The sequence below is a fragment of the Dermacentor silvarum genome, chromosome 8, assembly GCF_013339745.2.
Source record: "Dermacentor silvarum isolate Dsil-2018 chromosome 8, BIME_Dsil_1.4, whole genome shotgun sequence".
Lineage (NCBI taxonomy): Eukaryota > Metazoa > Arthropoda > Arachnida > Ixodida > Ixodidae > Dermacentor > Dermacentor silvarum.
The window spans coordinates 17,129,625-17,143,749 of NC_051161.1; the positions used below are offsets into that span (position 1 = coordinate 17,129,625).

Consider the following 14,125-nt stretch of genomic DNA (forward strand, 5'->3'; position numbering starts at 1 on the left):
ACACTCCCTCGATGTCGTTCGCATCATTGCTTAGGTACCTTGCACAAACAGTGGGCTTTTCGATTCCAGCGATGTCCGTCGTTTCGTCAGGAAGTATGGAGAAGCAGCCTGCTTTTGCAACTAGGCTTTCTTTGATAATTTCACCATAAAATTCTATAATTTGGTTTTGTGCATCTGGGCTTAAATACGAGGCATTACTGGGGCAACTTTCCAAATGGTTCCTCATATATGTATCTCCACAATCATCTCTGTATAGCTCTGTATATGTATCAAGAAGCGCTCTCAAAATACCTGTATTTTCAGCGGGGGCTATGCTTAAATCCATAGGGCCACAGTCCCTGTGGCCACGGAGAGCCAGACCTTGTCGCCCGCAAAAAGAAAAAAATTCCTCAATAATAGGCCGTTTACTTTCTTCTGTCTTCTCATATTTTACTTTGCCTGCCCTGGTCCAGCTGATCCATCACATTGGGCACGTTTCCTGAAAATGTTTGGAGAAAATTATCAGCTGCTAGCCGACATGTCACGGTGATAGCTAGTATTTTCGTGTGTGTGGAAGATTGCGAGCGCGTGCTTTCATTTCTGGAACGGCTTGGACACGTGGGCTCTAGTGCACGCATGTTGGCCTAAGTTTATAAGAGCATTAACTTCATAAAGTTCCAGAATTGAAAATATTTTAAAGCATGCCTTTGGAAATGTCAGTGCACCTTTCGCGTCAAAATTTTATCAGAACTTTATACCCATAAAGATTCGTAATAAAAATCCACGCACTCCGTAGATTCTGCGGCCGCTCCGAGATGCCGCAACGCGCCCGCTCGCTATCAAAAAGCCGTTGAAATTTTGTGCTCGGATGGGGCTCCTTGCGTTACGAGACTCCAGGTGCAAGGGCGTTGCCACAAAATCCAGCCCGAGTTAGGAATGTTCGTGCCGAAATGTCTTTTCGAGCGTGAAAAATATATTGTAGACAGAATCCAGAATGATTCCCGGCGTCGGTGGTAGTTGTGGTCGGCGGTGCATGCCGGCACGAAAAAAATTCGGGGGGGGGTTGAAGCCCCATCAGCCCCCCCCCCCCCCCCCCCCCCCCCTGGCTACGCCCCAGGTCCATGCTCATGTAAGTGAAGTGGGTGCACAAAAGTGGACCGTGCCTGAATGCTTCTGCTACATATCAGCGGAAATTGAGTGCCAGGATAAGCTCTATTTACATTTGTCAGTTGGTTTGATGCAACATCTCGTTTGTGAACAAATCAGACAATGCATTTTGAAGTGCAGCTTTTCAGAAAAAAAAAATGACAGCAGATCCACGAGGTGAATGATGATGAGTGGGCGAAGCTCCGGAGGGAATCATCGGATCTCCCGCTTAAGGGGACGCTAGCACAAACGCGTTAGAAACGTGCAGTACTCTCTAGTAAGGGGGAGCGGCCACAGCGTCTTACGCAGCCATTTACACATGCCGGAACGTGCACCGCGTTTGCCGACGCCATCACATGACTGCTGAGAGAGTATACCCCCCGTATTCATAAACGCTCCTCGACTTGAACTTGACTTGCCACCGCTTTGGGCAGCGCGTTCGAAACGCGTTGAAGGTAAGGTGGAGAGGCCACAGCGTCTTACACCAGCTTCTTACACGGGCCGTAACGCGCTAGCGCAAACGCGGTATAGAAACGCGCTAGAAACGCGGCCTTTCGTTAATGTTGGGTATTTATAGCCATCGTGGTGCGTTTGTCCATGTCCGCTTCGTGGCGTATATAGTGGGCTAACGCCGCGCGCTCGGAAGCGAGGGGTCCCTGGTTCGATTCCGCGCTACGGACACAACTTAATTTTTTTCTCATTTTTCTCAGACTGGTTACACACTACTACTACTACTACGACGGGGACGGAACGGGTGCCGCGATAAGGAGCTTCGCCCCTAAAATAATGGCTTTGGAAACTTTCTCCCATCTCTAATGATATATAATCATTTTCGCTTGTTCTGTTCTGCAATGATGAAGCATTCTGCTGCACAAAAATTATTTGGGAGTAACAGCATGTGATGCAGGCCATCGTCCTATCCCTCAGCAGTTTAGTGTTCACTTGGGCCCGATCAGTTTTCCAATGTCTATTTGAAAAATAAGAATGCATAAAACCAAACTTCTGTAACCTTTTCTCTTAAATATTTATTTCCAAGCTGCTTTACTAGTTGTCTAGTCGGTGTGTTGCTGTGCTACGCGCAATATGTCAATTGGCTGTTGCGGACTTTCTTTTTGTGCGTTTAGCGGGAAAGCAACCTTCGTACTAAGAGAAAATGAATGTTTCTGATTAAGCCTTAGCGCCCAAAGCGCAGCGCGGATTACACCATGGTGATATCGGTAGGTTCACAGCACTCGCTTTTCCTGCAGGTAAAGAAGCCCCAGACGCGTGAGAATAAAGGTGGATTATTCGTCTGTAGTAAAATGCGATGCGCGAAATTCTTTTTAAATGGCCGTAAATTAGCCTCGGCCACATGTTGCCGCAGTGGGTGACGTACAGACGTGAGCAGCCTTGTCTAGAACGCGGGAACGGCGGCTTCCGGGACTCTCCGGAAGCCGCCGTTCCCGCGTTCTAGGCTGCTCACGTCTGTACGTCATGGGAAGCCATCGCGTCAATTCCTTGTTGGTGTTACGGCCTGTCCGCATTCATGTATTGCAGTTTGATGGCGTGCTTAGCAACTCCGCTATCTGCAAGTCACGCTTGCATTATCGAAACGTACAGTCCACGGCATCTTGCGTAATATTGTTTTGATGGGTATCTGGAATCTCGATAAGCCTTTCGTGGCAAGAGCCTACTTCTTTTTTTTCTTTTAAGTCTATGCATACAATGGGGGGGTAACGAAAGTGTCGACAGCGAACATGGCCTTTACAGGCGACATTTGCGTCTGCGTTCACCGTGATCCCCACCCATTCCTTGCCTCACTGTGATGGTCAACGTTCGCCATGTTGGTTCCAGTTGTAAATTAAATGCAGCGTCGCTTCATGACTGGCTAACGTACGGGCGTCGGCCTGCCACAAGCTGAATTTATTATGCACGATAGGCTTTGGGAATCCAGTCCCCGAAGTGCGATTCTGCAGAATGTGGGGGTTTTCAAAAAACGCCATATTTTTTTCCATCTTGCCTCATGTGGTTGGCACGCCAGAAATTGCGTGATAGAAATTGATAGTGTCTAGAATAGCGCTTCAGGTCTCAGTACGGCGTTGCCTGTGTAGGCTACGCAAAACCTCGCAAGACTTTCTGAGAGCACCACCTCGTATAGATAAGGCGTGCACACTTTTATCCGGGTCACCACGGGCGTAAACGCACAACCCCTACATTTCAATGGGTGACAACACGGGGAACATCTTTTCACCAAAGCGTTGTTCTCGGTGGGAGTGTCGGTACACCATTATACACTCCGAGCGCGCATGGCTTGTTATCTATGATGCGCAATTGCCGGTGTTGTCCGCAGCCCACTGCGAAAAGGCGGTGGCGCCGCATCCTGAACGGACATTATACCGCCGAAACGGCTTCCTTGGTCTTGCCACAGCTCTGTGCAGTCGCAGTTTCGTGAACGTCAATACGGAAGGCGCAACAACCGGACGAACACAAGAGAGAAGCCGGACGGATGCACCCGATCTGTATACTTGTTGCTTCCTTGTGTTCGCCTATACCTGCTGTGCTCTTCGTGGTATCGAACGTTGCGGAGGCTCTTTATTTCCGCACTGATTACTACTGGAACAACGACACTCTTTCTTGGAGCTGTTGTGGGACAATTAGTATAAATAGAGCAGCTGTCAAAATGACGCAGGTAAGAGGAGTCATGGAAGAGGATATTAACGTCAACGTTGCCATAGTTTGAAATTTGTAGATGTATAATGCAACTATACCTGCGAGCAACTATTTCTTTCTGGAGACCATGATGCACCTGCAACATCAAGTTTTTGCCGGAGACAGTATACGTGTTCTTCATGCACTTCTGATAGCGTTTTAGAAGTGTTTTGGGGTCTAAAACAAAGAAGGCGCTAAAACAAAAGAGTGCCTATAGGAACCGGAACGCTCAGAATCTGCGCACTTTAGCTTGTTTGCTGAAAAGTAATGTTGGCGTTCACCTGACTGTAAGACGAAGGTGTACTTTACGTGCGAATCTTTTACAATGGCTTGAGACCTCTGCGATTTCAATGTAGGAGTATATCGGCGAGAAAAAAGTAATGACTTTGATGTACATGGAAACAATTTATGCTGGTCACACCAGAGAACACACCCGCCGTGGTTGCTTAGTGGCGATGGTGTTGGGCTGCTGAGCACGCGGTCGCGGGATTGAATCCCGGCCACGGCGGCCGCATTTCGATGGGGGCGAAATGCGAAAACACCCGTGTACTTAGATTTAGCTGCACGTTAAAGAACCCCAGGAGGTCCAAATTTCCGGAGTCCCCCACTATACGGCGTCCCTCATAATCAGAACTGGTTTTGGCACGTAAAACCCCATAATTTAATTTTGAACCAGGGAACAGACGGTGCGGGAGTCATGCTTTGCTGGGTACTCGCGATCTGTTACCCTGGACCAGCTACAATCGCAGATTCCGGATTCAGTGGCATCTGCGCACGTCAATGCGTAGGGAAAGAGATTCTTAGTATCAGGTACACATGTACTCGTGATTTCTTCCTTAGTTTCGATTTTATCCTTTCTAAAGTGGGACTTTACTGTCGCTAGTGTTATCGTTATTATCGCTAAAACTTCCATGAAAGCTTTAGGGTCGCTAGATGTGCGCCTTATTTGCCAATCGTAACGCTTCGGTCTAGCTTATTGTACAGTCCGAACTTCTATCGCGTGCAGCACCGTGCAGCACGGTGATATTTCAGCCTGAAATATAGTTGTAAAATTCGGAAGGCGTAATGCATATGACCAGAAATAGTGACTCGAAGAAAATACCCACACTCGCTTTCTCCTCACTCGTTGATCACATTATCTGTTCCCAATTGCGTTAAATGATCGTGTAACATGCCATTTAAATATGTAGTGGGCAGGAGTTTGGCATTGGATAGAAATATATCATCAAATTCAATGTTGATATTAAGCAAAGGCTTGTCTGGGCAAATGATATGGCGTACATTGGCGTCTAATGGATCTAGCTCAGCTTGTACAAACAAAACTTGAGGTGTATGTAAGCGGGACCAACGCTCATCGGAAGATGCCTTCGTTTCACTAATAAATGCAAATTTTGATCGTCCCAATGAAGATTCGTAAATGTTGAAATATGTTTTTACATTTAGAATGCGGAATCTGCAGGGAAGAGTAGGCAGTCGTGCTTCTTGATATCAAGCATTCTTAGAATTAATTTTCATAAACCAAGTCAATTACGAAAAGCCTCCCGCTCTAAAAGAACCAGGGGGTTAATCTTGTATGCTGGCACACAAGACAATAGCACACACACAAATTCCAGTATCGGTCGAACGTACATGCGATAAATCGTTATCGGAATGTCCCCGCGTAGCCCAGAGTGATGTCGACCAAGTTTGCTTATCATGCCAACAGCGCGTGTTGCCCTAGATTTAACATGATCAATGTAATTCACCAGCTCAGTTTTGCATCATGTATTACACGTAGATATTTGTTATTTAAATCGTTAAAGCGTATGACATGTTCTGCAGCTGTTGTAAAATAAAAAATATATGGTGTTTTACGTGCCAAAACCACGATCTGATTATATGAGGCACGCCGTAGTGGGGGACTCCAGGAAATTTTTACTACCTGGGGTTCTTTAACGCGCACCTAAATCTAAGTACACGAGTGTTTTTGCATTTCGCCCCATCGAAATACGGCCGCCGTGGCCGGGATTCGATCCCGCGACCTCGTGCTCAGCAGACCAACACACCGTGTTTGCGCAATTAACAGTACACTATAGCATAGCTAATGCGTCCCTATAAATCGACATATGTGCTCACCATATCGAGCACCCGGGTCTAAATCCAATCTGACATGGCCTCAATAATGTGTTATCCGTTAAAAATTTCATAATACGTATGCGCAATACCCTTTCTATTATTTTCGTAACATTCGAAGTTAGTGTGGTTGGCCTTGTATTATCTATATTCATTCCCGCTCCTTTTTTTTTTTTAACAGTGGGATTTTTTTTGCAAGTTTCCAGTCAGCAGAAATCCATGCGTTAATGAGGGAGTAAACTATATTAGAGAGGTCCTGTGGGGAGAGGTCAAACAAAAACGTGGAGTATGCGTAAGCTTCGCATTTAAGAGTGGAACGCGATAGCGTTATTGGACGCCGTTGACGCCGACACCGTATTTTCTGCGACATGCGGGCCCGATAAAAATGTAGAAAGGCTCTGTTTTCAACATTCCCCTCAATGCACTTGTGCGGCGTGAATTGACGGCTTGTGGTTATCCTGAGCACTTCATTGACTCAGTAGGGCGCCAGCTAGCTCGTGCAATACCCAGCCACCCAGGACCCCCTCAAAAACGGGCTGCGATACCTTACGTCCCAGGCGTAAGCGAGACCCTTGCACGAGTTCTGCGCTCATATGACGTGCAGGCTGCGCACGTTCCCTCCCGGAAACTCAGGCACGAGCTCGTGCGCGTAAAAGACCCTTTGAAAAAGGACAAGTTCCCAGGTGTGGTGTACGTCATTCCGTGTGCGGACTGTCCCTATGTCTACGTCGGAGAAACCGGAAACTTCAAAAAAAGACTTCAACAGCACAGAAATGACGTCCAAAAACGACACGTTGCGTCGAATGCCCTAGCCGAACACTGCGCAACTACGTCACACACGATTAATTGGGACAAAGCTCGTGTGGTCGCCAGGGAAAGAAATCATTCTGCGCGTCTGTATCTTGAATCCTTAATCAAAATGTTGCCTATAGAACCAAAGTACAGCGAAACACCATCAGAACTGGAGGACACTTAAGTTTGGCCTTTAAGAGTGGAACGCGATAGCATTCAAAGATCCTTGGCTGTTTATCAGGCTTTTTTCTCGTATATTCAAATTACAGTCTGAAGCTATTACGTCTCTACGTTGTTGTTAAGTCGTACTTTACGATTTTTCTGATTTGAGATATTAATTTTCGTTCACTATAACGCCTTGCACCACGCGGAGGGCCTGTGTGGTCGGAGAGGTTCGGGATGATGTGGTTCGGCATGATTATTTCCGCCCGACGCCGATGCTTTACGCCGAAGCCGACGCCAGATTTTCTGCGTCGGCTTCGCGTTTAGGGCCCCGTGTCGCAGAAAATGCGGCGTCTGCGTCGGCAATGCGGCCAAGGAAGTCATGAATCCCCAGCCACGCAGGCCCTCCAAATATATTTTACCACGAAAGTTGCTCACACTTTGTCTTGCATTCTTTGCGAAGTTATTCCTCGGAATTTTGAGAGTGGCAGCCCACAAACAATTGTCATGAAACAAAACACCGACAGCGCATGCCTTTTATGCTAAATCTTATAAGGCTGAAATATTAAGGGTGCAAACAATAAAAGAAGGCCGGCCCACGAAAGAGGCCGCGTTTCTACCAGAAAGCGCGCCTTCGTGCATAGCGTTCACCGCCAGCGCTTCCCGGTAAACATTACGGTTACATAAGCTGCAGTTGCCGGGATGTGTAAGAAACAGTCAAGGATATTTGAATGCTATCGCGTTCCACTCTTGAAGGAGAAGCTTAAGCGTCCTCCAAGTTTTTTTCAATATACCGGATGTAATACAATCTGGATCCGGAGCTGCATGTGCCAGGGAGCAGCCGAACATCGTGCTCAAGCTCTTCCATTGTTATCGCTATAAAATCCTCCCCGGACAGAGCCCCTACGAAGTTTGCCTGCAGCTGAGTTGTAAAGCGCTTTTCTAAACCCTTAGCAATTGTATCTAATGATTCTAACAATTATTTTGATGACAGAACAACTGAGTCAGTATTTATGGTCGCTGGAATGGCCTTGCGAGAGCGAAGAAACCTAAACAATGTTTTTTTTTTTTTGTTACCACTTTTCGATACAAATTTATAGCGTTTTTCATCATAATTAACATTCGCTAATGAAATTGTTATTTTAAACATAGAAGCAGCATACTCATAATTTCACCAATTAATAGGGCACTGATTGAAAAGAAGGTTCTTCCAGGACAGCTTTTCGGCGTCTATAATCTCGTGCGCACTACTATTCCACCATGGCCAATAAGTACCCCCTTTTATTAATCTATTTCCATATCTGTCATAGAAGACAAAGTTGACTGTAAATTATTTTAACAATTTTGAATAGTCCACAAAAGTCTGCGAATGTTTATTTAAAGAAATGGGGGGTGCTAATATCAATGACAATCGGGCGGTTGTCACTACAAGTGGCTGCACCGACCACAGCCCAAGAAGAGATGGAAATGCCTGAGCTAGCAAGTGTCAAATCTAGGACAGATCGCGACTGCAAGCGCACTAAAATGCCAACTTTAGCATTTAAACATGCAAGATTGCAAACATCAGTCCGCTCCCATAAACGTCTTCCAGATGAGTCAGTGCGGAAACCCCATGACACATGATGTGAATTGGTCACCCGCAAGCAATATGTCCTTTTTAAATAGGCCACTGCGACATCACGTAAGCGCACGTCCTGTACCCCAGCGGAAAAGTAGGAGCTAAATATAGAGAGCGGCGCGCAACCTGGAATTGTTATTTCTAATATCAAGATTTCACATTCGGAAGATAGAGTTTGATGTGGAATTTTCGCTTTATGACAGAATTTTGACGAAATCAAAAAGCTACTCCACCGCCTCGGGAAGGTCTTTCCAATCGAAAACACCTGTAGTTGTTTGAATGAAAGTTTTGATCAGCTGCCAAGCGAGTTTCTTGTAACAGTATAACTTCTGGAGATTGTTAGGGGATTAGATATAATAAATCTGTACCTGCAGAAGGTATTGAACGGCAGTTCCACTGGAGTATCGTTAGGCGTCTATATGTTTATGGTAGACGAGTAGCCGCAAGTGCATGGTCCAGAGTACTTTCTTTCAGAAAGTCAGTCCTAGTAAGGGATTCTTTCACACACCTTTTTGTTTTAGAGTTAGGATAATTAGGCAGTTTGTTGTTAGGCGATCTTGTGCGTTTAAGAACTCGAGTGTCCATATCCACATCTCGATTGCCTATAGAATCTGAATCATAATGGCATTCATGATCAACCTGCTCTGAAGTAGGTCGTGCTAAGTCCACACTATTAGAGGAGGGAAATATCTGTCTGATACTCAGGTGACTTAGTAAATAATGTGGCCGAATGCTGGACGCTATTTGTTATTGTCCACGACATACCAGACAATTGCGGGGATATTATAGCCAAAGAGCCAGATAGGTTTAGTAGAATATTTTCTATAGTGCTTTTTCCATCGCCTTCTCTATCAATTTTGTAATAGTCTGGGAAATTGGCGAGTCCGTGCCGAATGGCTGACGGGCTGTTACACCAGCATATCCCTGCGTCCTGCTCTGAAATTGCGCAAGAGCTTCTCGACGAGAGCACCGCGTTCTCTCAATTATTTCGATCACATGGATCTCTTTCGATCTCGCAGGGCAGTTAGAGTACTCGGCAGCATGATTTGCATTACACAAACAGCAGGACTCAGCCTGCCAGACGTGGAAAGTTGGCAATGTGGCCTTCCCCGCATAAACGGCATCGAACACTTTATCGACAGCCATTAGCGCTGTGTCCGTAACGCCATTACTTGAGGCATTGTAGTGGTCGTGGAGCTAAGGGTTCAGCTCTGCAGATTAATGGCCATACCTTAATCTCTGATGAGCGAGTCGTCCCTGTTCGCTAAAGAATTGGTCCTACTTCGCTAAAATTAACCGCCGTTCTCCTGAAGCAAAATCATACGGAAGTTTCCACTGGCAACGCTCGTTCTAACTGTAGGCTATACGAAATGTTGTTGTTCCTTACAGTATTCTAATAAAGCGAATAATAACATATAAAGCCATTTCATGAATGCTATACTGTTAATCGAATGACAGAGCGTGCTATTCAGCAATTTAAAGGGTTCTAATTTCGCAGCCCGGATTTTGTCGAACGCCCAGCCTTCCAGCGGTAGGCATCCCCACATTACACTGCCTTAAAGCGAGTTTCACGGCATGACAGTATTGCTGACCACGTGACTTCAGCCACGTGACAACCGCAGCGTGCATGGATGCCGGTAGCGACCGCCGTGCGCCGCTGGCGCCGTGCCTACGTACGCATTTGCGCTCGAGCGAGTTCAAACATGGCGACTAGCGCGAAAACGATTTGAACGGTGCTTCAAGTTCACATCGTGTCGCGCGTTTGTGTCGGATACGATGAACACCTGACACGCGGATGTTCGTCTGCAGCTTCGCGGAAACTGAAGGTACTGTGTCCTTCCTCTTTCACTGCATGCCACGTTTCAGGTCTTCGTTTGTTTATAATGCTGTTTTCTAGCCCTTGCGGTCACGCTTGTCCCGATGCGAATGTGTGCGCAAGGCGGGCGATGCACTTTTGAGAGTTCGCATCGCGTCTTCTTTCTTTTGCATTGCGATCGGAAGTCGCTGGGCGCGTTATTGTGCGATTTGTAAGCGTTGCCAGTATCTCCGCAGTTACGCCGCAGCTACGCGGCGTAGTCGTCGAGGGCTACTAGGAAGTTTCATCGTTAGCCGGAATCGAAGCGACTGGTAAAACCGGTAAAACATTTAGCGTCCGCGGCTTGGCCGCTCGGGTCGTAGCGTGTGCGCGTCTGCTTGAAACTTGATCGGCCCGCGGCCGCAGCGCAGCCCATCTCGCTAACTGCCATCTCGTTTCTGCAACGTTTCAATGCCGTGCTGAAACGACGGTGCGTTTGCGCGTTGTGTACTCGTGTTTTTCTTTTGCCGGATGTGTCACTACGGCGCGGAGGTCCCGAAGCCTGGCTGCCGAGAGAGCAAAATTCCGAGAATTCTCGCTGCCTGTACGCGCTTTTTAACGGCAAAGCCGCTGGGATGGGTGGGATGGGCATTGTTTTGCAGTCGTTTGTTGAGCGTTCTTTCAGCACTTGTGAAGTGTTCAATTCTGACGGCTGGTGAAACCGACCGCTTGAATTTTGATACGCGTCCCCGCAGCCTCTCTTCCCGCTGATCTCTGAATCAAAGGTAGGTAATTCGCGCTTCATTTTCAAGCCATATAACTATGCTGGTCGCGTTACGTTCGCGTCAGCGTTACATTTTCGTCACAGTGTGTATCACAAACAAAGTAACAGTGTTTCGGCGCATTAAACCAGCAACATTTAATTGGTGCCAGTACGATCGCGGAACTATAGTTCATTGTACATACTACTTGTAGAACGCAACTTGTATCAGCCTACAGCCGGTAGTTATAGAAGCTGGGGAAGTGTTGGCAGTAGACAACCAGCTGTAATTAATGAATGAAGCCATGAGTACTCCGTATAAATAAACAGGCAGGACTAGTCTTCTTCGTCTGTTAATCATGCATAGAAGTGTGTGTCCAATAACTTTTATACCACAACTGCCTTTGTGGAGATTCTACTATTAAACTGCGCATTTGTTAGGATTCCGGAAATACTTTCATTGTACATACCACGTCGGTTTCCTGTAACAGACAAGACGTACTTTGCGGGTTTGTGTAGGTTTGAGCGACTTCAGGAGCTCTTTTTCGAAACGCGCCGGCAACCACATGCTGCTGATTTCTGTAGGCCAAGGCTTCAGTCGCCTATGCGTCATCAGGAAGCAGTACTACTCACCTACTGCTGCTCGTGTATGAATCATATGAGTTTATTAAAGTGACTGTGCACTGACTTGAGCGCGTCATAACGCCTTTCAAGGCCGTGTTTGGCTAGCTTTACATTTTTTTCACTTGTAAAGAGCAACGCGCATCTATTGTGTGGCTTCGGAGAGCTCATCTATCTGATTTACCGACCAGAACTGCTGTAGAGCAGTTGCTGCAGTGCTGTCGCTTTGCATCGGGGCCGTCTGATGTCGAAGCTCTTGCGCACCTGCTAGTGAAAGTGTGACACGCTTGCCAAGTTAAAAAATGGTTTCTTTATACAAATGACTGTCCCTTAAACGAAACAATATACATTGAATACAATTCGCGGTTTCACTTGTGCACTGTTTAATACCGGCGATGTGGAACCGCGTTATGAATGTGTGCCTCTAATTATCATCACATGCTAATGTGACGCTTTATGTATACTTGCTAGTAATAATATATATATATATATATATATATATATATATATATATATATTCGTTGTGGGTGATTAGCGATGGTACACAATGTGCACCGACACGGGTATTGCGCGCACATTGTGAGTACAATAGTCATCGTATCTTGCTGTGTTCGACGCCCAAATATTTTTGCGGACTTGGCACTCCTTTCAGCTGTTGCCTATATCGAGTTTTTTTTTTTTTTTTTTTGGTGCGCGCACCTTACACAGGTGGAGGTGTAACCAGTTGTTCAACGGAATGCTTAGCTGCACTTATGCACATGACAGAGTGCACGTGCACGTTGATGAAAGGGAAGTAACTGTCATTAACCTACATTAATTGCGGATTTCCGCATAAAAAATTATTTATCACATTGAATGTGCACGCCATGAGGAAAATGGGACGTGTGCGTACACAGCCTAATTTGTCACTAATTTGTTTTCATTAATATTATCGTAATTATCAGTTGTCGCGGAGAGAACAGGTTTATGATACAACTTTCGGCACACTGGACAGAGAGCTCTCTCCGAGTGAAAAATTAGAGCCGTTAATTAGAGCGGCTATTTTTTAGATGTACGCGTTTGCGAGCGCTTAGATTTAACGTTTTGTTGTGTCCGCCTAGGCCCTGTTCGTTGCTCGAGTGTTTGTGGTGTGTGTTGTGTGTGCGCGCGTTTGAATTACCTACCAGCTAACCATATTACCTTTTATTCGAAGGTTTCGTTTATACGAGTTTCGTTTATCCGGATTACAATTGCCGCGCGTTTGCCTTATCCTGCACAAAATATATTTCAAATAACGCGTTGTGCAAACATGCATGCACATCATTTGCGACACCAGACCTTGCGTGACCGAAGACACTGACCACAAGGCTTTATTTTCTCTTGGCATCACGTGGTGTTGCCTCCGAAAAAAAAAAAAAAAAAGTGAGCTCCTTGGTTCACCTTTTTCTCGTCCACTGACCATTTAGTACAGTTGTAAATGAAGCCGCAGATGTAATGGACGAATAGTTGCGAATATAAGTTTTCTAGCTGGGTAGGCAGGGATCACGGTGTCCGTTTCTAACGGCGTTACTTACTTGTGCGGGCTGCGCAAAGATGGCGCCACAGGCTTGTGGTTCGTAAGCAGGCGTCAAGGGATCACATAGAAGCCAAAAAGAAGAAGGGCTCCTTAGATGGAACAAATACCGAGAAACGAAAAAGGGTGGCGAGTGAGGTTGGCAAGAGAAAATTAAATGCTGACCAAGTGAACGTTGGGTGCATAACGTCTGCAAAAGAGAAGAAGGCGCAGCAAAAAAAGTTCTGCAACCATACAAGAGCACTCGGAGCTCCGACTAAAATTTCGATGAAGACGGTAGTATCTTCGAAGCAGACGATGCGCTGCGGAACATCAGAGACGTTATTAGGGATAACTTCGGCACAAAAGAAAGCGTAGTTCAGACCCAAACAGATCCAGTAACTGCAGAGAAGCCTGAAAGATCGAAATTTAGCATAGAAATCTTTTACTGGAAGAAAGCAGAAGAAAAGTTCCCTAATAACACGGCCACAGGACCCGATTGAAATCCCAATACAACTAATCAACAACCTCGGTCCAAAGAGCAAGGTACTGCTGACTAATGCCATAGAGCAAGTGATTAGAACGAAGAAAATTACAGTTGGATGGCGTGAAAGCAAGATGAACCTCATCTGCAAAGGCAAATGTGATATACAGAATGACAACGCAATTAAGCGATACAATTAGAAATGTCGAAGTGGGTGCAAAAAAATTATGTAGTAGGGAAACTACAGAATGGGTTCAGACCAGGCAGACGCTTAGAGGATATGTTTGTACTAACTCAGTGCATATAGATTTCAGTAGCTCAGAATAGACCTTTATGGATAGCATTTCTAGATTAAAGGAGCCTACGACAACGTAGGCTCCTTTAATATTCTCAAGCACGAAGGCATAGATGTCGATTTTGTGGAACTGCTGAGGGAT

The 14,125-nt window shown here is 46.0% G+C and overlaps 1 protein-coding gene across 1 annotated transcript in view; it reads left to right on the top strand.

The window, feature by feature from the left end:
* Positions 1-10,172: 10,172 nt before the first annotated feature.
* The window catches only part of LOC119460698 (uncharacterized), a 92,867-nt gene continuing 88,914 nt past the window's right edge, over positions 10,173-14,125 (top strand). The window contains exon 1 of the mRNA XM_049672677.1: positions 10,173-10,323. The gene's annotated coding sequence lies outside the window, so the exon portion shown is untranslated. The remainder of the gene's footprint in view (positions 10,324-14,125) is intronic.